This window comes from Carassius auratus, unplaced genomic scaffold (assembly GCF_003368295.1).
Source record: "Carassius auratus strain Wakin unplaced genomic scaffold, ASM336829v1 scaf_tig00030418, whole genome shotgun sequence".
NCBI lineage: Eukaryota > Metazoa > Chordata > Actinopteri > Cypriniformes > Cyprinidae > Carassius > Carassius auratus.
This window is the reverse complement of record NW_020525850.1, coordinates 3,042-30,131: the sequence shown is the minus strand read 5'-3', so window position 1 is coordinate 30,131 and position 27,090 is coordinate 3,042. Positions and strand designations below refer to the sequence as shown.

Below are 27,090 nucleotides of genomic sequence, written 5' to 3'. Positions count from 1 at the left end.
CATTTATATTAAGCCATAACCTTCAGCTCAGTTGCTATTTATGTATTTTATTTCGTTTATTTTGACGGCACTAACAGATGCTGTGGGACTTAAATATGGCCCAATTTGACACAATTGGCTGCACTCTATGTAATGTTTAGTGCTGTTTGTTGAAATTTATGTATTTATGCACACTTTATTTGACGTTCCTGCCGTTTTGCACTGAATTTACCTTCAGGGATCAATAAAGGATCGTTTCCATCTATCTGTGCTCAGGTGCGCGCACTCGACGCCGTTAGAGCGCCCTCTACTGGCCGAGGCGAGCAACGCGTGCTCGTGCACACGAGTGTGTCCTAAACCTGAAAAAGACCTTGATTAAATTTAACTACCCATAAAAAAAAGTGAATTCCTCATCTATCCTCTTTCAAGACCTTGAGACAGAAAGTCAATACGGCCTTACTGCCGATTCCGTTTTCATAGCCTGATTCATAATGATTTACTTCCCTGACATCCGAATTTTCCGGCTGCTTTTTCCCTCTCTGGAGCTTCAGACTCGATGTGAAGGATCATGGGGCCTGTAAACCGTCCCAGTCAGGTGGATTTCCGGGGCATGGGGAAAGATTAACGTCTACACCAAACCTACCCTTACAGTAATGCAAATAATTATCCTATGCATTGTTGTGGGCTTGTGGCTAGAAGGCAGCTATTGCCAGAAAACCGTTTCATTTTCATTCAGTCATTTTTCTGCCTATTAGATTGTTTTTTATTAACGTCTACACCTACCCCAAACCTAAACCTACCCATTACAGTAATGCAAATACAGTAGGCCTAATTAGCGTTTTTTAAAATGAGAAAAATGTCACAATATTAATGTGTGTATATGCAGTAAGCCCTGTCAACATGTCAGGACACCTGTTTGCGTTTTCTTAACTATTTCACATCACAAACTCCACCATTTTAACATGCTCTGTCAAGTTATCCTGTAAAAACATGTCACTTTTGAAGAGTACCTCTACAGATATGACATCTAAAAATGCTTTATCCAGCCCAACCTGGTTTGATGATCATGGTTTAAGAAAAAAGTTGAAAAGTGCACAAAGTTCATCAGAAACCAGACCAGACCAGGCTAAGACCAGAGCCAGTTTATAGGCTTTATAGGATGTCCAAAACTTTATTTTATCATAGTTAGCGCACAGGACACTCAATACAATCGTGGCAACACAATACAAGCAATGATTATATAATTAAATTTAACAAAGAACTGATTAGATTTAGTATTAGCTGCTTAAGAGTCAACCATTAAAAATGAGAAAATGCAACCAGCACACAAAAATTAAGTAACATCTAAAAAAGTATTCTCTATAAGCTATTTGTAATCTTTCATAACCTGCAAGTGCTACTATAAAGAGCCATTAGTTTTCATAATTAATCATGAATTAATTTAGGCTGATTCAGTGTTATTAAAAATATCTTTGTCTTCAATAAAACCAGTTAATTTAGACTTTTTTTTTTTTAACATTTTGCATTTTTAAATGTTAAAAGTTGCTAATAAATAATATATAAATATATATTGGAAAATGCCATGACATTATTAATTAATTTTATGGACATTTACGCAATAAAGTGCAAAATTTAAAATACAGGTAAAACACTCTGTACCCTATTTTTTAAGATTTTTTTTTTATACATTTACAAACCCATAGAATGATTTTTCTTACTGTGTGCTTTTTGTTAGTTACATTTCATAATGGCTGGCAGTTTAGATGAAAAACGCAGTGCATCCCAGCAGACAGTTTGCAGACTTTTGTGTGTGTGTTTGAAGACTCAGATCCTGCTTTTGACCAGCTGCATGTGCTAATTGTGTTGCGCAGGTATGCCCACCTGCGTGCTTTGAGATCAGCTCCGTTCATGCGTCCACACTTGCATCTGTTGGTTTTGTTCGTCGGCCGTTTGTGTTTGAGAGTTGTGTCGATTTCTGACTCAGTGGAGTGAGAGATGATGAGACAGATATTCACTCCTCCACTCAACCTGATTCAATTCTGCTTCCTTATTCACCCAGAACTAATGCAAGACTTCACGCCGACTCATACATAAATAACCTGTGTTTGGGAAGCCGAGACGGAAATGCCAGAGTTATCTCTTAGTAATGATCTCAAGTTCACAGAATTGACAGACACTCATAGATAACTAGGCTGTTGGCATCACTTTGATCAAAGACAACAGAAGCATCTTCATTTTCATCATTCGTAGTCTTCTTCTGTACATAGAGTCTAATACCTTGCACTGAGGTTTGTCTTTGATCTCCTCTGTGATTACTGTTGTTTCTTTCACTTCTCTTGCATTCTTGTCACATTGCACAAAAATTTATCTTGTAATTATATCTTAGATTTTAAAATATAATTGTCACTTATCAATAACAAAAATAATTGTAATATTTTATTGTATATATATATTTAATATTTTTTCCATATTCATTAGTACAAATAATAAAACTAAGTACTATTTAGTTCAATATTATTGCTCTATAAAGATATTTTTTTAGTTTTAGAATATTAACTAATTATATTTATTTTATAATACCACTTAATCATTGCAAGTAATTTATTTGATACTTTTATATTAATTGTATGATAATAAATATTAAACATAAAAATATTATATATTGTACATAATATATTGTAAAGAAATTGTTATATAATATTAATATGTAACATATATTTTAGATTAATTTTATATAATCAATATTTAATTTAATGTTCATTATAATAATAAAAAAGCTTAATTTATATTAAACTATAGATGTAAGATTTTTTATTTATTTATTTTCTATTTGTTTTTATCATATTACATCGTAAGAAAATTATTGATAATTGTTGATAATTAAAAGGTTGATGATGATGATGATGTTGATTAACTTTTTGTCTATACTGCAATATAATTGCTCTATAAAATATAGTGTTTTTTATACTATTATAGGTAACTTTACAATAACTATTACAAGTTGGGACACTGTACAAATTTGTAATGATGTAGAAGTTTTAAATGTCAATATTTTATTCAGAATACAACATAGATGACATATCAAATGTTTAAACTGAGAAAATATATAATTTTAAGGGGAAAATAAGTTGATTTTAAATTTCATGGCATCAACACATCTCAAAAAAGTTGGGACAAGGCCATGTTTACCACTGTGTGGCATCTCCTCTTCTTTTATATCAGTCTGCAAGCGTCTGGGACTGAGGAGACAAGTTGCTCAAGTTTAGGAACAGGAATGTTGTCCCATTTTTGTCTAATACAGACTTCTAGATGCTCAACTGTCTTAGGTCTTCTTTGTCACATCTTCCTCTTTATGATGTGACAAATGTTTTCTATGGGAGAAAGATCTGGACTGCAGGCCATTTCAGTACCCGGATCATTCTTCTACGCAGCCGTGATGTTGTAATTGATGCAGCATGTGATCTGGCATTGTCATGTTGGAAAATGTAAGGTCTTCCCTGAAAGAGACGAGGTCTGGATGGGAGCATATGTTGTTCTAGAACTTGGATATAGCTTTCTGCATTGATGGTGCCTTTCCAGATGTGTAAGCTGCCCATGCCACACACACTCATGCAACCCCATACCATCAGAGATGCAGGCTTCTGAACTGAGCGCTGATAACAACTTGGGTCGTCCTTGTCCTCTTTAGTCCAGAGGACATGGCGTCCCAGTTTTCCAAAAAGAACTTCAAATTTTGATTCGTCTGACCACAGAACAGTTTTCCACTTTGCCACAATCCATTTTAAATGAGTCTTGGCCCAGAGAAAACACCTGCGCTTCTGGATCATGTTTAGATATGGTTTCTTTTTTGACCTATAGAGTTTTAGCCGGCAACGGTGAATGGCACGCTGGATTGTGTTCACCAACAATGTTTTCTGGAAGTATTCTTGAGCCCATGTTGTGATTTCCATTACAGTATCATTCCTGTATTTGATGCAGTGTCGTCTAAGGGCTGAAGATCACAGGCATCCAGGATGGTTTTCTGGCCTTGACCCTTACGCACAGAGATTGCTCCACATTCTCTGAATCTTTGGATGATATTATGCACTATAGATGAAGATAACTTCAAACTCTTAGCAATTTTTTTCTGAGAAACTCCTTTCTAATATTGCTCCACTATTTTTCGCTGCAGCATTGAGGGAATTGGTGATCCTCTGCCCATCTTGACTTCTGAGAGACACTTCCACTCTGAGAGGCTCATTTTATACCCAATCATGTTGCCAGTTGACCTAATAAGGTTGCACATTGGTCCTCCAGCTGTTCTTTATATGTACATTTAACTTTTCTGGCCACTTATTGCTACCTGTCCCCACTTTTTTTGTAATGTGTAGCTCTCATGAAATCCAAAATGAGCCAATCTTTGGCGTGACATTTCAAAATGTCTCACTTTCAACATTTGATATGTTATCTATATTCTATTGTGATAAAATATAAGTTTATGAGATTTATAAATTATTCCATTCCTTTTTTACTCACAAGTTACAGTGCCCAACTTTTTTAAAATCGGGTTTGTACAATAAAACGTTTGCTCTTTGCAATATAATTGCTCCCTAAAAAGATTAAATATAATGTAATCTATCAATATAATATGAATAGTAATGATTATGTAATAATATTAATTATTATATTAATAAATTAAATATTATTTATATTGGTTTTATGATAACAATGAGTAACAGATTAATAATAACTGTATTATGTAACACACTAACTATTACTAAAAATATTTAATAATATGAAAAAGTAAATACATAAACCACACTCCATAACATTTACAGTATATTTTCCCCATATTTATTTGCACTATTAACAAATAACTTAACTATAGTAAGAAACGTTAAATCTTAAGGTAATTCAGTACTTCTCTGTGGAGTTATGAAATGGTGTGAAATCCTTCCATGACATGAGGAATGTTTCTCTGGAGTGGGCCGGGTGCAGATACACTGCCATCTGGTATAGTCTCTATTTCCAGCCCAGAGATCAGGATCCGGATCCAAATCAAAGCAGGACTGACGGGGCCCTCGGGCGCCTCTCATATGCTGTGAACTTCAGCGCGCCTTATCACGTCAGACTTTCCCCTGCACCCAAACAGAGGTAATACTGGTCACAAATACATTCGAGTAAGTAACAGAAACTCAGAATAGCACTGACATCACATCTTTCCTCCTCTAAAAGGAGATTTAAGTGTGCAGTGACATCGATGACAAACACTGTGGAGAGAGAAAGCGTTTTACAATAAATCAAAGACGGATGGGTCCTTCATTTATCAGCCCTGGAAACCTTAGGATGCGTTTGGTAGAAGAGGAAAGAATGGTTTGAGTAAGTTCTTATCTTTATATGATTTATGAGTTTAAAGGATGGAAGGGCGGATCGTTTAGGTTATGTAGGTCAGTGTGAGAGCTGCAGATCCTCCTCGTGATGGAAGGTTCTGCTGATCGCCAGGACTTCAGCCTGTCAGTCAAAGTGCTGACATCACATCAGAAGCAGCATCAGCACAATGACTGTCAATCACTCAACAACTCACTCCAACTCTGCTGAACTAAAATAACTGATAATAATAATCATATTAATAATACAATTGTTATTAACAATGACAATAATAATACTTATTATTATGAATCATATTTTGGTTAATATTTTTAAGATGAAAATCAATTTTCATCATAATAATATAATTATATTATATATTATAAAATATATATGCTATATGATTAAAAAGGTATTTTTTAATTTATAATTTTACATAATCGCGCAGTGTGCTAATTTAAATGTAAAAGCAATTTATTCAGAAATGTTCCATATATGTCGCTTCGTAAAAAAATAAGTGTATAAATAAATAAATAATACTTTGTCAAACATGTTTATTTGGAGGGAATATTGTTTTAATTAGTAATGCTGGTTTATGTTTATTAAGATGCACAAAAAGCAGAATAAATATATTAGTGTGCAAACAATGAAAAAGAAAAAGATTGGTTAATTTGTTGGTTAATATATTTTTAGGATGGAAATAATTTTTATTTTATTTCATGGAAATATTACTGCTATATTATCCAAAAAGTAAATTTTATTTCATTTTCCACAGTCGCCCGAGGTGCTGTGTTAATTTTAATGAAAAAGCAATTAATCAAGAAATATTCCATGTTTTTTAATAAAAGAATAAATAAAAATACATGTATAAATGTTTCTTGGGAGAGAATACGGTTTTAATTAGTAATGCTGTTTTATGTTTAATAACGGGCATAAAAGCGGAATAAATGTATTATTATGCAAACAATTAAAAAAAGACACTTCTAAACATTTTAATACTTATACACATTACAGTAACATTAAATCCTACATAATATAAACGGGACAGATTTTTGTAGCCTCTTTTTCAAGTACGTCACATTTCTCATAATTAATCTGTTGCTGACATCTAGCGGTGGTTACATATACTGCACCAGAATGACGTTTACGTAGCCGTGATGTCACGTACGATTCTCCTACGTCATGACGTTCCCATGATCCACCGCGAAGGTAGAATGACAAAAAAAAATTTAAATGGTATTTTTTATTTATTTCAATTATCTAAACACAGAGCCAGATTGATCTGTATACCCGTGTCCTCTCCGTCTGTCGGTTGGTCAGCTCGCTGTGAGCGTCATCTCCTCACCGTCTCTGTAACGCGCGGCGTGCTCGCTCTAATCTTGACAGTCAGACTACTGTTCTTTAGCTTTGCGCAGTGGCAGTATCGTAGCCTATGAGGTTTATCCGAGGCGCGATTATTGCTAATTGAAAACTTTACCCAATACCCCGCCGTGACGACTTGAAATATAGTCGGCACTGGCAATTTTTGACGGTCTTTACGGAGACTGATTTCTTTGTGAAAGATAGCTGCTACTAATGATACACTATGTACGTGGTGACTTAAAACGCGTAACACCGCGATTTACCAATGTTTCTTGTGAACAAATTAATCCTGTCTTTATACTACCGTATATTACATTCTAGTGTATTTTCTTAATTTACCAAGTATCATAATAAACCGCGGCATTTACATTTAATCAGAATAGACAGATCCACGATTTAATTCGTGCTAATTTATAATACTTTAATCTCTATCTGCGTATTGGCATTGTCAATCTTAAAATATCCAACTTTAATACAATAAATAATACCACAAGTGTAATCAGCGGCTGTATTTCGATTATTAAACGAAATAATCATATACAGTCACGCATACACTCCCTCACCACATGAGGGCAGCAGTGTCACGTGGTTATCTTCTTTCACATGAACCATCCTGCAGTTTTTTGGGGGGTTATTATGGGTCACAGACATTCATGCAGTTTTTGGCGGGCATGTTCAAAACATCTACAAACTGACGCATACACAAATAATAATATAAATATTTGATGAATCTCTCATTTTGGCATGGTTTTGCGCATTCTTATCAATCTAATAATGTTTTAGTAAAATGCTACTGTATATTTCCATTCAAATCCATCATAAAACCTCCTGGAGATTACAAGTGTAAGATTTTCACTAAATAAAGAAGTTAGTTTAAAGACAGACTTAATTACAGGAAGGATTTGAGCTCTGTGCTCATGCAGACAGTATCACAGGTCATGCTCTTCACCCTCTTCTCTGATGTCAACTTTTTTTTTATCCTTTTGTCTACTTCTTTAACCTTCCACACCAGACCTTTCTGACACACTGCACTGCATGTCTCCACGTCTCTTCATTCGCAATGAAGATGCAACATTTCCTGGACGTTGAGAAGCCGTTATGGCAAATTGAGAGTTATCCATCTTCTGAAAGCTGAATAAATAAGCTTTCCATTGATGTATGGTTTTGTTATGATAGGGCAATATTTGGATGCAACTATTTGAAAATCTGGAATCTGAGGGTGAAAAAAGAAATCTTAATATTGAGAAAATCACTTTTAAAGTTGTCCAAATTAAGTTCTCAGCAATGCATATTACTAATCAAAAATGAAGTTTGGAACATGATCTTAATATCCTTAATCCTTAATATCCTGATGATTTTTGGCATAATTTTTTTTTTTATATATATAATTTTGACCCATACAGTGTATATTGTCTATTTCTACAAACACCTCCACACTCCTTCCTATGGAACAATATATATATATATATATATATATATATATATATAAAAAATTGTATAAAGAGTTTACATTTTCAATACATAAAAAAATGTAAAGATTAAAATTTTAACAAATAATTTTAAAAGCTGCATTTTAAAAGGAAAAGAAGAACTGATGGACCATTTTGAGACTAATCTCCAATAAAAGTTACAGCAATTTTCTAAAATAAAGAATTTTAACAAGTGAAATTTAATTTAAAAGCTAAATTACACACAAAACCGTGATGCAATTTTCAATACAAGCCAATAAAATACAAAATTATATTAATATGTAAAATTAAACAATAATATATATTAAAATCTCTCTGTCTCTCTCTATATATGCATTTACTATCTAGACTATAACATCGGAGTAAAATCTTCAAACTATTGTTCTGTTAAAAGATTTTGTGGTTGTTATTATTTTTATTTTTATTTTTTAGCCACAGATGAATATCAGTTAAGACGTTTTGTATGAGTGCCATCGGAGTCGAACCAAATTTAGCTGAACAAATATCGCTGAGGTGAATCTTTGGCTCTCTGCGGTGGCCAGAGTTTGGTGGTGGGCGAGAAACTGTGAGAAACTTGTATTGTGAGACACCAGTTGCTAAGGCACTCGGGAAGAGTCGACATCCATCTGTGTAGATGTGTATTTATATCACACATCAATAATTAGCTGAAATAGAAGGAACCAGAGATTCTGAAGCACTGGACTGTCACATTAGCATATGTGTGTCAAAATATAAAGAATTAAATCAACTCATTCTGCCAGCGCTTTTATAATGAATCCCGGAAGAGAACAGCTTCCGCTTAATTATATGTAACAAGAACATAAATCAGTCAAAACTAATATACAGGAGGTGCAGTCCTTACAGTAGACAAATAAAATAATAATTATCAGCTTTTCAGTCCATAGATAACAATTGCAATCTCACATGAACGCTTAACATGTTGGTAGAAATCTCTCGGTCATGCCATGACCTTTGACCCCTGGTGTAATTTCATCAGGATAATAGCACATGCATATAATAATTACATTTAAATAAAAATAACACTGAAGCCTCAAGTTAATGTAAAGGAAGCATATCACAAAGATACCTTTATTATATTATATTATATTATATTATATTATATTATATTATATTATATTATATTATATTATATTATATTATATTATATTATAAAAGCAAATCAGCATATTAGGATGATTTCAAGGATCATGTGACTCTGAGGACTGTAGTAATGATGCTGAAAATTCAGCTTTGATCACAGGAATAAATTACATTTTATAATATATTAATATATTACAAATAATTTATCACAGTATTACTGTTTTTATCCTATTTTTGACCAAATAAATGAGACTATTTATTTAGATTATTTAGAAAACTATTGAATATATAAAACAAATAATCGTATTATATATTAATATATAAACGTTAATAAAATACATTATTTTTGTCTATTAATAACAAATAAAAACACCATAATAAAGTATACCTTATAACTATAAATATTTTCTCAAATGCCAGTCTTTATCATTAAATAACTATCCAAGGCACTGTTACCAAAATCATCACCGACACCTTTATTAAATTATGATTTTTAAGAATTAAATTGTTTTCTTAGATTAAAATGAGCAATATAGCCATTCAACGTTATATAAAAAATAAAAAGCATAAATTGTAATGATTAAAATCTGTTTTGGGTCACATGTTTGCAGACCAGTCACATTTTCTCTGGAGATGAAACCAAAGGAAGATCCCTGAGATTGATCTGGAGTCCCGAGTGTCTCTCAGACCAGGCTGGTGTTTAATGAATCCCGCTGATGAGTCCCAGTAAACAATAACACAATCTGACATTTGCCAGTGAGGATCCTGCTGCCAAGATCTTCAGTGGCAGAAATAGACAAAGGTAGGCTGTTTCTAACTAAATGTCACAGTAATCATGTTGAAGACGCTCTAGTCCCCTCGTCAGAACAGATGCACAACGAACAAAGTGAACTTTAAGAGCTCTCACGAGAAACTGCACGTGAATGAACACCAGCCGGCTAATAACACGCTAATAACACGCTAATAACACAATACATAAAATAAGATCTCAGCTGATTCTCATCCCAGTATATGTTCAAGCCACCTCTAGAGCTTCAGAAAAGAGTCACACGCCGTGTTATTGCCGTTTTTAGTCATATTTTGAATTAATCTTTTATTTTTGTTTAGGTTTGTTTGTTTCTAAATGTCTATATAGTTTTATTATTATTATTATCATCATCATCATCTTTTCTGTTTTTAGTTGTTTTAATAGATCAAGTTAAAGGAACAGTTCATACCAAAATAAAAATTTGCAGATTTGGAGAAATGTTCCATTATTGTGATCCATTCCATCACTTGCTCACCAGTGGATGCTCTGCAGTGAATGGGTGCCGTCAGAATGAGAGTCAAACAGTTGATAAAAACAATGCAATATAATCCACATCACTCCAGTCCATCAGTAAATGTCTTGTGAAGTGAAGTGACTTTTGTTTGTAAGAAACAAATCCATCATTAATGTGTTTTAACTTTAAACAGTCTGGTCAAAATAGAAATCCATATAATTCATAATAACACTTCCTCCAGTGAAAAAGTCCATCACCTGTTGTCTTCTCACATCAAAATCCACAGACATAAATGTCAAGAATGGTTTTGGCTTGTAAACGGTGTTTGATATGAGCGTATCTCTCTCCTGATTCATACAAGATGACTATTTCATAGAAGAAAGCAATATTATGAAACAAGACATTTAACCTGGAAGTGACAGTTTAAGATTAAAACCGTCTTTATGGGTTTGTTCATTACATGGTGAGGAAATTATCAGCGATTTTTAATTTTTGGTATGAACTAATCCTTTAAACTAAATGAAAAAAGTTAGTTGCTTCAGCAACGACTTATTTAAAAAAAAATGTACAAATCGTTTTTTGTTTTGTTTTAGTTAACTACTGTATAATAAGGCCCAATCCTAATTCTATTTTATACCCCTTCCCCTTGTCCCTTGAAACAGAGTGTGAAGGGGTAGGGGAGAAGATATTCCCCTAAGGATTGGGACACCACTACTATGACGTCACACGTCATCAGCGTTCATCGTCTAGCTCTTACAATACACACATATACTGATGTGCATTAGAGACTTTAATTATCGTTCTGTATTAATGAGCTGCTTACTGACACACACACACACACACACACATATCAGAAATCACGCAGCTCATACATCCATGAGAAAATAAACTTGTCAATGCTGCCCCATGACTTTCATTAAATACAGTTTAAATACTGAATCGCTACATTATATTATCCAGCGCCGAAAGGATACAATCGCAGTTTTTAAGTAAACTCACTCTAAAAAGATAAACGCACAGATGCAAATACATGCAACTTCCATCTGTCTCTCTCTCTCTCTCTCTCTTGAATAGGCAATATTTAAGAAAATGGTTTAGTGATTTCTAATTATTGAGGGGATTAGCCCCCATCAATGTCTACGGCAGTTATCGTTGTGGGACTATAGTCTGTAATGATATGACGTTAGCAAATATTAGCGATTTTTTGCAAACATTTCTTTGAGTAACATGACCGTTAATAGCTGTGAACTCACAATTGAATGTAACATAAAACAAATGATTACTTTTCGTTAAAATCTTTATTTATGTCAAAAAAGCTTACATTTATGTGTCTTTTGTTCACATATTCGCTGTAGCAGCCATGTTTCCGAGATAATTCATACCCCTTCATTTGAAGTGTGGTCCCGAATCTTAGTTTGAAGGGCTTTCTTCCCCCTACCCCTCCAACCAAAAGAGAATCAAGACAGGGGAAGGGCTAAGGGGTAGAATTGGGATTGGGCCTATGATAACTCTGGCTCAGAAACCAAAATCTGCCACAAATGTTTTTTGTTTTTTTACCAAGGATCCCAAACCCTTCGGAATGGAGGAAAATCCAGCGTCCATGACTCAAAGGATTTCGCGACTGAAAAGGATTTCCAGCTATTAAGGGCAGATGTGCTGTTCTAGCAAGCGTGGGTTTTCACGGATGCTGGGAAAATGAAAACTGCAGATTAATACTTTAATTTTGACTTTTAAAAAACCCGATTCAAACGTGTCTGGCTCGTCCAAACTCAAGAGCAGGAGCTCCTGCAGCTCTGGAGTCTATTCTAGCAGAACTGCATGACAGCGCTCAGATCTGGCCTTTTAATCCCATTACACAGACAGACAGCGAGAAGAGACACAACCCAGAGACGTCCATTTCCTGTTCCTCTGAGCGGCTGGGATTGGATTCTGATGGCTGGAGGCTGTGCTTTGTTGTTTATGCAGATTTTCTCCGCTCTGTCGTCTCATTGTTGATGGAGTCCAGGACTGATATTCCTCCTCATCTCTACATTACAGCTATCCATAAATCCATCTACCCAAACAATAAAGTTGAAGTACAGTGTTTGACAGTGGCGTCTGCTGAAATCAAATCCATAAATGGTTGATGTCTGCAATGGTTTGATGTATTATTGTGCTAACAAAGCAATGCTAATGCTGTATATTTTCAAATAGAAAAAAGTTGCATAATAAACAATGTAATATATAAATGCTTTTTTATTAAGCTATGATAACAGTATTTTTTCATTTTCTTTAGAGAGAAAGTTTACTGATAATTTTTTTTTTATATTCATGCACACTAACATTCTTCTATGTTAGGGGTCACAGTTTTTAAATATTAAGTTTTTAATTAATATTTTTTTTAATATGCTGTAGCTATATTGCTAATTTTATCCTATTAAAAAAATCATAATTTAATACAGGTATTGGTGTTGATGATGATTTTGTGGATAGCGGCCTTGATAGTATGATAAAGATGGCATTAAACAAAATATTAATTAATATATACTTGATTATGGTGACACACTTTTTTATATTAATTTAAAATTATAATTTTATAAAATGTATTATTTTAGTATTTCGAATAATATTTTTTATGTTATGTATTTGTATATAATAAAATGTCTAATATTGAATATATATATATATATATATATATATATATATATATATATATATATATATATATATATATATATATATATATATATATATATATATATATATAAATTGTAATGAAGTCTCTTGTGCTCACAGTCTATAAATCTAAAAAGTCTAAAAAATAATAAATTACAATATTATAACATTACATAATATCATGTATAATTATATAATAATATAATCATAAATAACATAATCATAATATATTATAAATAATAGAATATCTGTGTAATATCATTACAATTTAAAATAATTGTAATATATTTTATAATTAAGTTTATTCCTATGATGTAAAGCTGAATTTTCAAAATAATTACTCGTCATCAATGTCACATGATCCTTCAGAAATCACTCTGATATGCTGATTTAGAAACATTATCAGTGTTGAAAACAGTTATCCTGATTAATAGTTTTGTTAAAAAATTTTGAAATATAAAAAGTCTTTATAATAAGAAAAAGAGTTTGAGAAAACAAATGGCTCTAATGTTAAAAGTGGTAATTTTTTTAACCATTTAATATCTAATTGCTCAGTTTGCCAAAGCACACAATGTACTCCATGCACAAGTAGAAGTGCCGCTGGTTTTTACACAAGCCAAGCAAACTGCAAATTGCCATTTGCTGCTAGTTATCAGCTAAGATAAAGTTGTTGTTATTAATGAAGACACTGTACATGACGGTCTGATGCTCGAGTGATCTGGCAACGTGAGTGCAGTCCTGCTGGTGCACCTCTTAAGATAATTCACATGCTTCTGCTTATCCACAGCAGCTGCTTGATCAAAGACACTGCACAGCTCTCTCCAGCCAATCACAGAGCGGCACACCTGCCCTCAGCCAATCACAGCCCTCCACGGAACAGGTACTATCATACAGAGATTCCCCTGAGACACTCCGGTCCTAATTAAAGTCAGAACCAATTTTACTATATTTTTAAAGAATACAGAGAGCTTATATATGTAAATTTGAACATTACCATAAAAATATAACCACGTGAATCTAATCACGTCTGAACTGTGATATCAACTGTATATCGTCTCAGGGGTTTAGATAACCCTCAAACTCACTCGAGTCAAGCCGTATCTTCTGACTCATTTATAAATAGAGAGAGGAGAGATTAGACACAGGAATCCTGATAGCTGCAGCGCTTGACCACGTCTCCACTGAGAGATTTCTCACTACAACAAGTTACTTTTTCTAATTAGTGTGGTTATTGTGTTTTTTTTTTTTTTTCTGTAATTGCAGTAAAGCTGAAATAAAATAAAATCGTTAAATAAAACAAACAAAATGCATACTGAAAATGTAATACAAAAGGCCAATTATATAAATAATGGTAAAATAACATTATTATTTTATAATTATGAAATTATTTAAAGAAAAAAAATCATAGCTTAATTAGAAAACCAGTAACTAGCATTAAAACTTATACTAAAATATCAAATTTATAAATATCATTATTTTGATATTTCAACCAATATTTATTTTCTTTTATGGCCAATAACTGATAACATTAAGGTCATATTTTTTTATTAAACTAAACTAAACTAAACTAAAAATAAAACAGTCGCTTCAAATGCCAGAAGTAAATTAAATTATTTCAATTATAGTTCAATTATCTGCATTTATATTTGCTAAATATAATATTTAACATTATTATTCAATTGTTAGTGTTTTAAAGAGTATTTCTAAGTGAGCATATGATGGCAAATTTATAAAAAAAAAATAGTGCATACTCTGTGGTGCACATATAGTGCACATAACTGAAGTTATTTCATAATAAAATTTTAAATAGGATGTGTAGAATGTTGTTTTGAAGAATGTATGGACGCAGCGCCGCAGGTTTGTGCATTGGTTTTTCCTCATCTCATTAACACTTTGACAGTAGTACTATTTGATAAGCCTTAATTGCTCACATTAATTATCTCATCAGGGTTATTTCAGCTCTCGTTGATGCTGAGAATTAACAAACTGTAGGAAGTGAAATTAAAAATTAGAGAACAGTGTGCAACACCTCAGACAACATTAGTCCCCAATTAAATGTGTGAGTTTCCCAAAACTTCCTAACAGATAAACACCAGAGAGCCATCCAGCATCTGCTAAAACCAGAATGATAATTACACAAGATGTTAATGGACAAACTGAAACATTTGAGTTAAAACATGAGCACAGCTATTTAATCATAAATATTAATTTATTAATTTTGTCATCTAGCTGCCAAGGCAAAATTTCTCATTTTCATTTAAGTTGTAGTAATAAAACCACTAAAATTTGACAACGAGAAATCTATGTAGACATACATATTTATTATTAGTAATAAAAAATTATAAAATACACAACAAAACTATTAAAACCTCAATTATAATGAAAATTAAGATAGAAAATACATTTTTACTAATGCTAAAATGCTAAAATACACAACGTGTTAATTACATTTGGTGCATTTGCTCTTAAAAGCTTCCTGACTTTGTTAGGAAATGAAGAGTTTTGTACAACACAACATTTTATTATAATGAAAATGACTTGAAAGCATGTCATAATTATAGTTTTCAAACTGAACATTGTAGGAGTGCATTGATTGTGTCTGCAGAAAGGGAAAATCGGTTCAAAGCCAGAGAAAGTTATTACATTTTGATCAAAGATAATGAAACCAATCTTTTTTTGGTAATGAAACCAATCTTTTAACATGCACTGATGAATCATGCACAATAAGAACAGGAATATTTCCATTTCAGCTCACTTTAAGATGCCTCCTACATTTCAATAAATATTCAAATTATTAGAACCACCACATTTTGGGGCCAGAGAAAATAAAAAAAGCCATGTCTATAACTTATTTTAAAACTTATCTTCAAAAAAATATATTAAAATGGAGGAAGTTTATGCTAAAATCAAAAAACAAACAAATCAGTTAGTTTGGACAGAAAAATAATCTTAATTCAAAGGAAAAACAAGATTATTTTTCTCATCCTATTGGCAGATGTTTTTAATTTTTCATAAATACATATACAAATTAAATCATGAATTAATATAATAAAACTATGTTTTGTTGTTGTTTTATATCCTTCTTTACATTTGTACTGAAAAATAAGATTTTTATTTTATTTTATTTTATTTTATTTTATTTTATTTTACTCCGTGTTCACCACCAAAGATTGAGATTAAATACACCAAAATGATTTTAAATAATGGCCTCTTTTTAAAAATGGATTTTGGTCAAACGCTTAATGAAGTGTAAATCCATTAATGGGATCTCTGATGGTGTGTTGCCCTGGGGAATCTTTCAGAAGACGCACCAGGACACTCGATATCCTGCCGTTTCTGTAGAGCTTAATGAACAGACTCAAACAGAAAGAAAACTCGCCTGTGAGCAAAGGTGGAGAGGAGAACTGCTCCCTTAGTTCTCACATCCTTGGAGATGAATGAAGGTCAGCGGATGCTGGAGCACCAGGTTGGTGCTGGACTGACAGCATGACTCTGAAAGGAAACATGGTAACAGGAAATGGTAAATGTAGTGAGGTGGAAACACACACACACACGCAGATCTCCCACACAGCCTGTGGCATCACCAGACAAACTGTCTGACTAACCTGAACTGATGTGTCTCTCTCTTCAGGGTGTCCTGTCAGTCTGGCCCACATGTTCACTCGTTCACTAGATGAGTTTCCAGAAAAAGTGCATCATCTTCAAACTCCTGTAAGCACACTGAACTGAATTCACCTCCGTCAGTGAAACAGCAGCTACAAATGTAGTGATTTAAAACATCATAAGAACACACAGATGCTACTCCAAAAGGCAACAACATTATCTTTTTCCTTATAAGACACCTTATGTGTCCATTAGAGAGAAGACGATCCAATAATTCATTGCAACATACTCACTGTAAAGAATTCATCAAGTATCTATATCTATACATACATCTATACATACATTCAAAAATGTAAAGAAAAAGTTAAAATCAATAAATGATAATTGTATATATGTATATACATACACAAACACACACACACACACACATATATATATATATATATAGTATACACAATCTCATCATAGCATCATACATATTATCAAGTCACAAATCTACACTAACTTACCATTACTAACTATATTAGTGCAGCGATGTCTTTAGCAAAGCAGCATGCTAATATCAATTGTTGAGCCTCATGAGGAACTCTTTTTTATGTGTATGCAGCAGTGTTTGGAATAACGGCGTTTAAAAGAACGGCGTTAGGTAACGATGTTATTTTTTCAGTAACCGGGTAATCTAACTAATTACTTTTCCCGTCGTTACAAGGCCGTTAACGTTACTAAACCTTAAATGCGGTGTGTTACTGTGCATTGATTTAATAAACTATGCAATCCGAGCGCACCCCTGGCTCACACAGCGAGTGAGCAGGTGGGTTAATAACGAGATAAGCGATTATGATTGGATAAGGCAGAGTCATGTGTTTCATGGTAGCCAATCAGAGCCAGTGTTTTTACACACATCCCGCCACACGCGGCAGCGCCAGTGGCGCCAAACAGACATAAACAACAGCTACACAGAGATTAGCAGCAGCGATGGCGAGTCAGGAGCAATCCGATGAAAAGTTGGCATTTTCAAGGCGGAGATATAAAAGCACTACTTCAAATTCATTGTGGTCAAAGGCAAGAACGTGCATGTAATGTGTGACACGCATCTACAAAGCTAGTGCCCCAAACACTTTTCTTACAAAGATAATACTTGAAGTGCAGGATAAAACTCTTGCTTTCTGTTGACGTGCAATAAATATTGAAAGTTATGTACGAACACCTGTTCTACTCAATTCAACTGACTTGTGAAAACTGCAAAAAAAAAAAAAAAAAAAAAAACAGTTACGCAAATAGTTACTTTCCCTGGTAACGAGTTACTTTTATTATAGAGTAATTCAGTTACTAACTCAGTTACTTTTTGGAACAAGTAGTGAGTAACTATAACTAATTACTTTTTTAAAGTAACGTTCCCAACAGTGGTATGCCGAGAGTTCAGTCACTATGAGGTATTTTGTAGACAATATAAAAGCAAGCCTCTTGGTTTTGGAGCAGAGCTGGTAAACAAAGCCAACATTACTGTAGAAATATCGTGGCTTAATTAGCTGAGGTACAATCATAATGAACATGAGCGCCCTAAAGAGAAGGCTGCACAATGTACACTTTGTTTTTGTTGGGAATCATGACTTTTTGCTGTGCCAACACAGATTGCGGCTCTCAAACTGAACAAATTATGAGGGAGCCGCGAGACCCTGGCGACCGTACACCATTTCAGTGTTTGACGAGTGATTCACTCCAAGCTGGAAAATGTTTCACAGACAGCAGGGAATAGGCCTTGTCTTTCACATGGCTAACTGAGTAAAGCTTGAACAGAAGCCATCCGCTCAAGAGTAAGAAAAGACGAGCGAGAACAGAAGTGTATGTTTGAATTTATATTTGAGACCTAATATTACTTATGGTGTTGCTATCACAAGAGTCCTTACTATTTCACATCTACAGCTTACTGTATATTGAGAACTTGAGAATCAGCCAATAACTAACAACCTATAATACATTAGGAACATACTATACAACTGCTCTCATAGACAGAAAAAGAAATGGACACAGCGACCCCATTGGAACTCAATTGAGACAAGTGAAGCCCATTTTTAGCGTTTTTTAGCACTTCCGTTTCTGACGCGCAGACTCAAACGAAGCTTGACGACGTCAGCAACCTGTCTGACAGATGTAAATCTTCTAGTAGCTGTGCGTGCAAACTGCCATCGTTAATCTTGCAGAGACGGCGAGCTTGAGCGGGGAGTTCTTTGTCGTGAGTGAGCAGGAGTAAGTAATCTGATTAATTATTTTGTATAGTATTTTAAAATGTAACTTCAGTACGCCATATTAAGTTAATTGCCTGCGAGCTTCTCTTCCTGTCTGTACGGTAATGCGATAGAGAGTCGAGTGGTTATGACGCAATCGTTAGCCTATTTTTACAAAAACTGTTTCTACGGGGCCATAATGTAACATAAAAGGTAATGGAGCCCTTTATACATTGTTGTGTGTCTTTAGAAATAAATAATGGACAAACGGAGTCTTTAAATGCCTCAGATGTAAAGTTATTCGCTGTCAAAGTGAGGCCAAAATGAATGGGACTCAATGGGAATGCTAACGCAAGTGAAGTTCTGCTAAAAGATGGCAGCACGCAGCCGACTTCAACTTCCGGTCGACTTCCTTGGGGCCTGACTGCTCAAAGGGTTAATATTTAGCTAGTTAGCTTTGGGGGTTAGCCCCTACTGGTAGATATTGTAATTGCAATGCATATTATCTAACTTGCATTTTAATTTCTTCACTTGAAAAAGTTTTACTGTCAAGCTTTAGAGTTCTTGCAAGCTCTGTGAAAACAGGTTTCCAAATGTTTCTTACTAAAAAAATCAAGCAAAATGTTAAAATAAAAATTCAGTGGGGGAAAAAATCTAGTGAAATCTTAAAGATGTTACAGATTTAACATCTATGAAATAAAGCTTCACTGGTTAACAATTACTAAAACAGAAAATAAAAGCATAACTCTTAGTTTAGCAAAAAAAAAAAAGAATTGGGAGGGAACTTGGAGAAATAGACATTTAAAAAAGAGAGAGAGAGAGAGAGAAAAGACAGATGGAGATGATTTGAATAAATCTGCACTTGATGTCTACATGAAACATCTTGGTCTTTATCTAGAATCTGCCCTCGGATCGCTTGAAATCCTGAAATCTGTCTCATTAATGAACATGTGGGTGGAAATCCTCAGATCTGCTCCTTACTCTGCTGCAATTACTCTAGTGTGGAAGAATCCAGAGATAAAACACAGACATCTTGAAACATAAAACAACAAGCTTCAGTGTCTTTGAGGCCCATTAGACTGCGCTTTTAGCCAAATGATCAATAGTTTCAACTCGATCTCCTAAATGCATAACAAGCCAATCAGACTTTGGAATCCATCACCACGGCGATAGAACCACCGTCTTAACAACGAGCCGCTCGTTAGCGATGACTGATGAATATCAGAACAGGAAGTAACCTGAAGAAAATCAAACGTAATTAAGTCTAGCCATCCGATCGATAAGCCCAATTTAGTTCTCCAAGAGGGAAACGATCCGCTGTAGCCAAGCGTACCTCGAGGAAAATCTGACCCTTACAGTAAATAGAAATCTCCGCCTCCTGGGAGGCAGAATAAATTTAGACTCGTACAATTTCTGAAGAAATTGTGAAGTAATGGGAGCAAAGGAATCACAAAATAGCATGTTTTTCTTTAGAATTTTTGAAAGTACCCTTTTTTTTTAAAGGAAACTCTTTAGTGAATTCAGGGAGCTTTTATTAAAAAGGTTCCCGAGGCCTCCTGCTGTTTTTAGCTTATGACTTGTTCTAGTGAAAAAAGGCAATAAAATTATTCCAGTGAGCTAATTAAGAGAAAAAGGAAGAGTTTCCCAGCCCTCAGGCGCTGATGGGGATCCTGACACTTGCACCGGCTCACATCAGACTGTGTCTCTGTGTGTGTGTGTGTGTGTGTGTGAGGCATTAGATTAGACTAGAGCTGGTAATATATTCTTATCCAGTCCTTGGCTAATTTTTTTTTTCACTCACATAGAAGTAAAACATTTTGTAAGTGCTGGAGCCCCCAAAATATAAGTATATGCACATATAGATATACTATATAATACTTCAATGTAATGAGGTCTGCCCACCAAGGCTGCATTTATTTGATATAAACTACAGTAAAAACAGTAATATTATGTTTTTACCATTTAAAATAATTGTTTCCGATTTGGGAATATTTAAAAATGTTATTTATTCCTGTGATGATCATTGATCCAGTCTTCAGTGTCACATGTTCCTTCTGATATATTTTAATATGCTGATTTGCTGCTCAAAAATACACTTAAAATTATGCCACTATAATGCTGAAAAGAGTCATTGAGCTTCATATTTTTGTGGAATTTGTGTTTGTGGATTTTTTTTTAGGATTCTTTAATTGAAAAACAAAACAAAACAAAACAAATATATATATATATATATATATATATATATATAATGTAAAGTTTTTTTACATGCTTTTACTGTCACATTTGATACCACCAATAAATACCACCTCTTATAATGTCAGATTTATAAAAATTAAGATTCAATGAATCAACTGAATGCATCACAATGTCCAAATATATATATTTAATACGAACTATTAGTTCTTTATCATATATATGTGTGTGTGTGTGTGTGTGTGTGTGTGTGTGTGAGTGTGTGTGTGTGTGTGTGTGTGTGTGTAATTTCAGCAAGTACCAGCACTGACCTACTTGGCCATGCTGAATTATTGAAATGATCCATTCAACTGAATTAGTTCCAGACACAATTCTACAGAACCCAGTCTCCCTACAAACTCATTTCTCAGGTGGGTTTGTTCAGGCAGAGTGGGCTTCTGTTTAGGATGCTTAAAACCTCATCCACACGTACCCTAACTACACATGAAACAGCAAGCACAATCTTGCCAAAGCAATGTCTCTGTCCCGTCATGCGCAGACCCAGCACTCGTGTGCGAAGGTGAGGTTACTCCTTTAACCGGCGAAAGTGGAGGCCAACCCTGGCAGCTATGAGCCTATTCATAACACGCAAGCCATCACATGAATAGATGTGTGGGAGATAATTCACATCTCGCGCAAAGGTCACTCTCAGCCTCTAAAATGCCTTTCAATTTCCAAGCAAATGTCAGCGCGCTGAGCGGCTTCTAAAAAGTTGGGCTTTTCTTTCAAACCGCGGCGTAATAGCTCATGTCCTTTTCATTCACTTTTCAAAAGGATACTCAAACGACTCCATTTATTCCCCAAACAAGGGGTTACCAGCATCATCTTACAACCACAGCTATTTCAGATGGTTTTTCTACTGCACTGTAAGCTTACAAACTTCTGCAGGTGACTTTCCTGTTGTCTAAATGTTAATGGTAATTACATGACATTAGTGCTGAAGGCCCTCGCAGTAATTCTGCCTGTAAAAAAGCCAAAGCATGAAATGTGCTTTCTTTGCTTTCGTTGCTAATTCCTCTGCCACACGATTAGGTGCTAAAATGGGCGTAATTCCTCCCATAATGAGCGGCGTTCTATTGAAAAGGGTGCATGAATGTCAAAGATGGCACATAATCTCCTATTAGCCGTCAGAGTTCTGGAAGCCGCCTGTGAGGAGACTCACTGCTCACTTATTTCAATAAATTACGCATGCAATACTGAAGGAATGTACTTGTTTTCACGTTAATAATGGTATAATTTTAACCTCTTTTCTGGTAGCACAGCATTGGTTTTATAAGTCATCTATTAGTTAAAACATGAACTAAGAATGACCAATGCATTTGTTACAGTGTATATTAATCTTTGTCTACATGAAATCAAAATGCTTCTGTTCATTGATAGTTACATATTTATGTTAGTTTATTTTAGCTCAGGTCCATTAAATAATATGAACATATATAGGTTTTAATAACATATTTGGAAATGCTGACATTAAGTAAGATTAATAAATTGCTTTAGATCATTAAAATTTTTAGCTTAACTGGTGAGGACAACTAGAGTTTCCACGTCTTTTCAAGATGTTAAGTAGATAATTAAATTAAGGCATATAATTAGCAAATACACATGAAAACAAACAGATGCTTATAAAAAAGGCACAAATAAAACGTAAACGTAAACGTAAATAACTAACTAAATGATTACATATAGAAAAAAATGCATATAAAAATAAACTAAATTGTTGCTTATAAAATAAATAAATAAATGCATAAAAATAAAAAGATGCATATTAAATAAATGCATGAATTAATGCATATTGCACATGTTAATTAATATGCATTAATACATAAGATGCATATAAATAATGAACAAATGCATAAACAAACAAACTGTAAATGAATGAATGTCACCAAAGGCTGCAATAAACAAAAAAAAAATATCTCCATGTTTATCTCCATGTTATTTTCTGTACAGACTTAAAAGAGTGTTTTTAATTTTTCCCCAATCCGAAGAACTATCTTTTCAGCCAAACTGTCACTGAAGCCAATTAGATCAACGGTTTAATGCAAGACGAAAAACTGTAAACACCTAAAAATAAATGCATGTTTCCACTGGCTGGAAAACACAATGTTCTCTAAATGAAAGAACGATGCTGAATCATTCATTTCAAAGCACCAATATAACAACAAACAGCCTTATTAACCTAACCCAACATACATTTTTACTAAAATATTTGAATAAATGGAAACTTCTGTTGATGTTTTTGAGTGATGATAGAAAATGATAGCAATTAATGCAAAACAGCTTCTAGATGGCTCAAATTACTAGTTTTACACTACAATAATTGCAATGATTATGGTGTTTTGACAGAAACTATGGTTCATGACCAGCTAAGATCTGCACAAGAGTCTGTTCTCTGTGGGTCATATTTACGTTTGAAGAAAAATAACTAGAAGCAAAATGCAGCACCGAACACTTGAGTCAAGGCTCTGCTTTGTCAGGCGTCATGAATGTGACCTGAGGAGGTCAGGACTGGGTCTGTGATCTACTGTGAAATAAAGACGTGCACCTGGGAAAGCCATTATTAAGCTGTCATACAGCACAGTGACAGGAGCCGGCTTGGCATTTAGTGATCAGAGGTCTTGCTGAGCCCATATTATCTGTAAAATACAGGAAGTGAGTTTGTGAGAAAAAACCTTATCACAGATTTCGTACCAAACAGACGTGACGTGCATTCGTAACCTTTACAATGCTCTTTGGCTCTTGAGTTACATTTTTAATCACATTTATTCAGCAGAAAACATCCTTATCTTCTACTTTTCCTCTCTCTCCGGTCCTTTCTACAAGCTATCAGGCTTGAAACATCATTATGCATTTCTTACGAGGAGTCAGATTCTTTCCCGGTTGCCCTTTAAATCCTCTTCCTCTGAGAGCAGGTTCTGGAAGAGCCCACAGCTGAGAGTATGTTGTGTCCTGGAGAAGGATACAGAACACAAAAACATTGTGCACGGCTTTGTTTTAAAAAGTCACCAACCAGGTAAACTAGCTGATTGTTAGGTGTCAATTTCCTGGCTTCTTGAATATTAATTAGGCTAATTATTATAAACCAACACACCACCAAACTGATTACATGTAATCAGATTCCAAAAAGAAGTAATGACATTAAAAAAAATTGAATATATTTATTTATCTTGGTTTTTTACTGTTTTGTTTTATAAATATGGTACATAATAATATGATGTATTGTTTGGATTTTAATAAAGCATTTGCTTTTTACAAAAATGTCAACTACTTGATGGCATCATGGTTAAAAAATAAAATGTGCAAAGTCATTAATCAATTAATCTTAATTCTCATTAGAATTTTTACTGGAAAATCAAAACTAACAAACAAGAGACATGAGATATTACATACATCTCGACACTGAAGTTTCTTTAACACTGGTTTCTTTAGATTGTATTTCAAACACACATTTGCTTTTAAAAAGTCATGTGAAATGCAATTTAAAGCACATTTAATGGTTATATTCTACATACAAATGTCACACAGTAAAGTACAGTCATTCTTTTAAATAATATATTAATTATTTGGGATATATACAGTGTATCTATCTATATACTGTATCTATGAAAACATATATATTAGTCCTGTCAAAATGATCATTTGCATCCAAATAAAAGTGTGTGTTCACATAACATGTGGTGTGTGTGTACAGTGTATATATATATATATATATATATATATATATATATATATATATATATACACACACATGCATGTATATATTAAAGAAATATATGTAATATAAATTAATATACAATATAAATCATATACATGTATATTATTAAATATATAAATAAATATAAAACTATACAAAGTACACAAACATATATTATGCAGACACAAACTTTTATTTTGGATGGGATCAATCGATTTGACCCACACTTATCATGAATAATGAATTGAATCATTTTTATCCTTTATTTGATCTTATTTGCCTTTTTTATTATTACTGGAAAACCAAAAATAAATGAAGAAAAAATAAAATAAAAAGGCAAAAATAAAACAAATAAATAAAATATCAGGGGACAGATGTTCCAGATGAAAACAAACTCCTGTGGTTTTTGGCAAATCTTTGAAGAAAACCAGCCCCCCATTATTATTTATATATTTAATTATAAATTACACGGTTTGTATCCTTTATTTGATCTTAAAATAAATCAATATCAAGAGAAATGAGATCTTACGGGGGACACGCACGGCTGTGCTGGATGAACACAAACGCCTGATGTTTCTCCATCTGTCACCGTGCCTTCAGACGCTCTCGCTGCTGTCGTCCACTACGGACGTCCTGAAAGCACTTCAGACTTCAAACAGTCAGAGACGTTCCCAAAGAAAGTTTAGTGCTTCTTCAATCTCCCATCAAACCCCACAACCATCACGAACGAGCCACCTGCAAAAACTAAAGACGTTTCATCCATCTTCTTAACAAATGCCTCCTTCAAGATGCAGAAGTTATTAATGATAATAATCAATCAAAAAGAAATAAATAATACTAAAATGCTAGAAAAAGCAAGCATTACTGGTTTCACTGCTAATAGGCTGAACTTCATGTCACTTCTTCTGTACTGCATTATGCTGCAGATGAGCGACTAAAGATGTATGTATTTAAGACTATTTACGTGATTTATTTCAGTGTGTGATATAACAAACACATTATGTGTAGTAGCAGCAAACATCTGTTGTAGATATCAGAGCTGTGTGTGAGCGTCTGAGAGCTGACAGCACACATGTAGGGAAGCCGTCGATACCCTCAGCAAACCGTTTAGGATTCTTCTGATACTGTGCCGAGAGAGAGAGAGAGAGAGAGAGAGAGAGAGAGAGAGAGGGAGGAAGTCCTCAGCGCAACATGAGAGACATCTTCCAACAATGCCATCAGTTCCTGCTACATGCCTGTTGCCATGGAAACCCCATCCGAAGCAGGTGAAAATCAGAATGGGGAAATCTGATGAGTTATTAGAGCTGTGGGTGTGGCTGGTTGCTAAGGTGTTGTTATGCAGTTGCTAGGATGCTCTGGGTGGTTTCTAGGGTGTTGGTAAGCAACGTGGTGGCTTATTGGTCCAAGTCAATGGAGAGATTATGTCAAGTATAGCATTTATATATAAATGTATGTGCGTAGTTCTGCCTATATATATTTATATAAACGGGGGCTAACAAAAAAAAAACGAAACATGCGATTACAATAAAAAAAAAAAAAAAAGGGTGCTAACTAAAATAAAAAAATATATTTTTTATGTTTTTATTATATATATATATATATATATATATATATATATATATATATATATATATATATATAAAATAAAAACTTAAATATATTTTTTATTTTAGTTAGCCCCGTTTTCTATTTTTTATTGTAAACGCATGTCTCCTTTTACTAAATAAAATAAAACTAAATAAAATAAGATAAAACTGAATAATAAATAATAAAGAATAGTAGTATAGTTATAATAACAAAAAATGATTATCATTTAAAATCAAGAAGTCTAAAGAAATGTTATATTATTTAATTACTTAAGTATTTATAAATCATTATACAGTTCTGCCTATATTACACAAATAAAAAATACACAATTTTATAATAAAAAATATTGTATTACAGTAGTAAGAATGACAGAGAAATGAAAATAAGGTTAAAAAATACAAGAAAGAATTAATACAAATATTATAGTATTTATAATAATAAAAAATACATGTTAAAAGATCATAATGGCCCTATGTTGTATTGAAAAAAAATATTAATATTTCATAAACTAAAATGAAAACATGGCTATGTATTAAACATCACTAAGAGAGTTGCTTACCTTTACAACAGTTATC

General features: G+C 33.6%; 1 non-coding gene across 1 annotated transcript; it reads left to right on the top strand.

The window, feature by feature from the left end:
* Positions 1-6,728: 6,728 nt before the first annotated feature.
* On the top strand, positions 6,729-6,869 carry LOC113080186 (U4 spliceosomal RNA). Its single transcript, XR_003281818.1, has one exon. It is a non-coding gene; the product is annotated as a U4 spliceosomal RNA (small nuclear RNA).
* Positions 6,870-27,090: the final 20,221 nt, after the last annotated feature.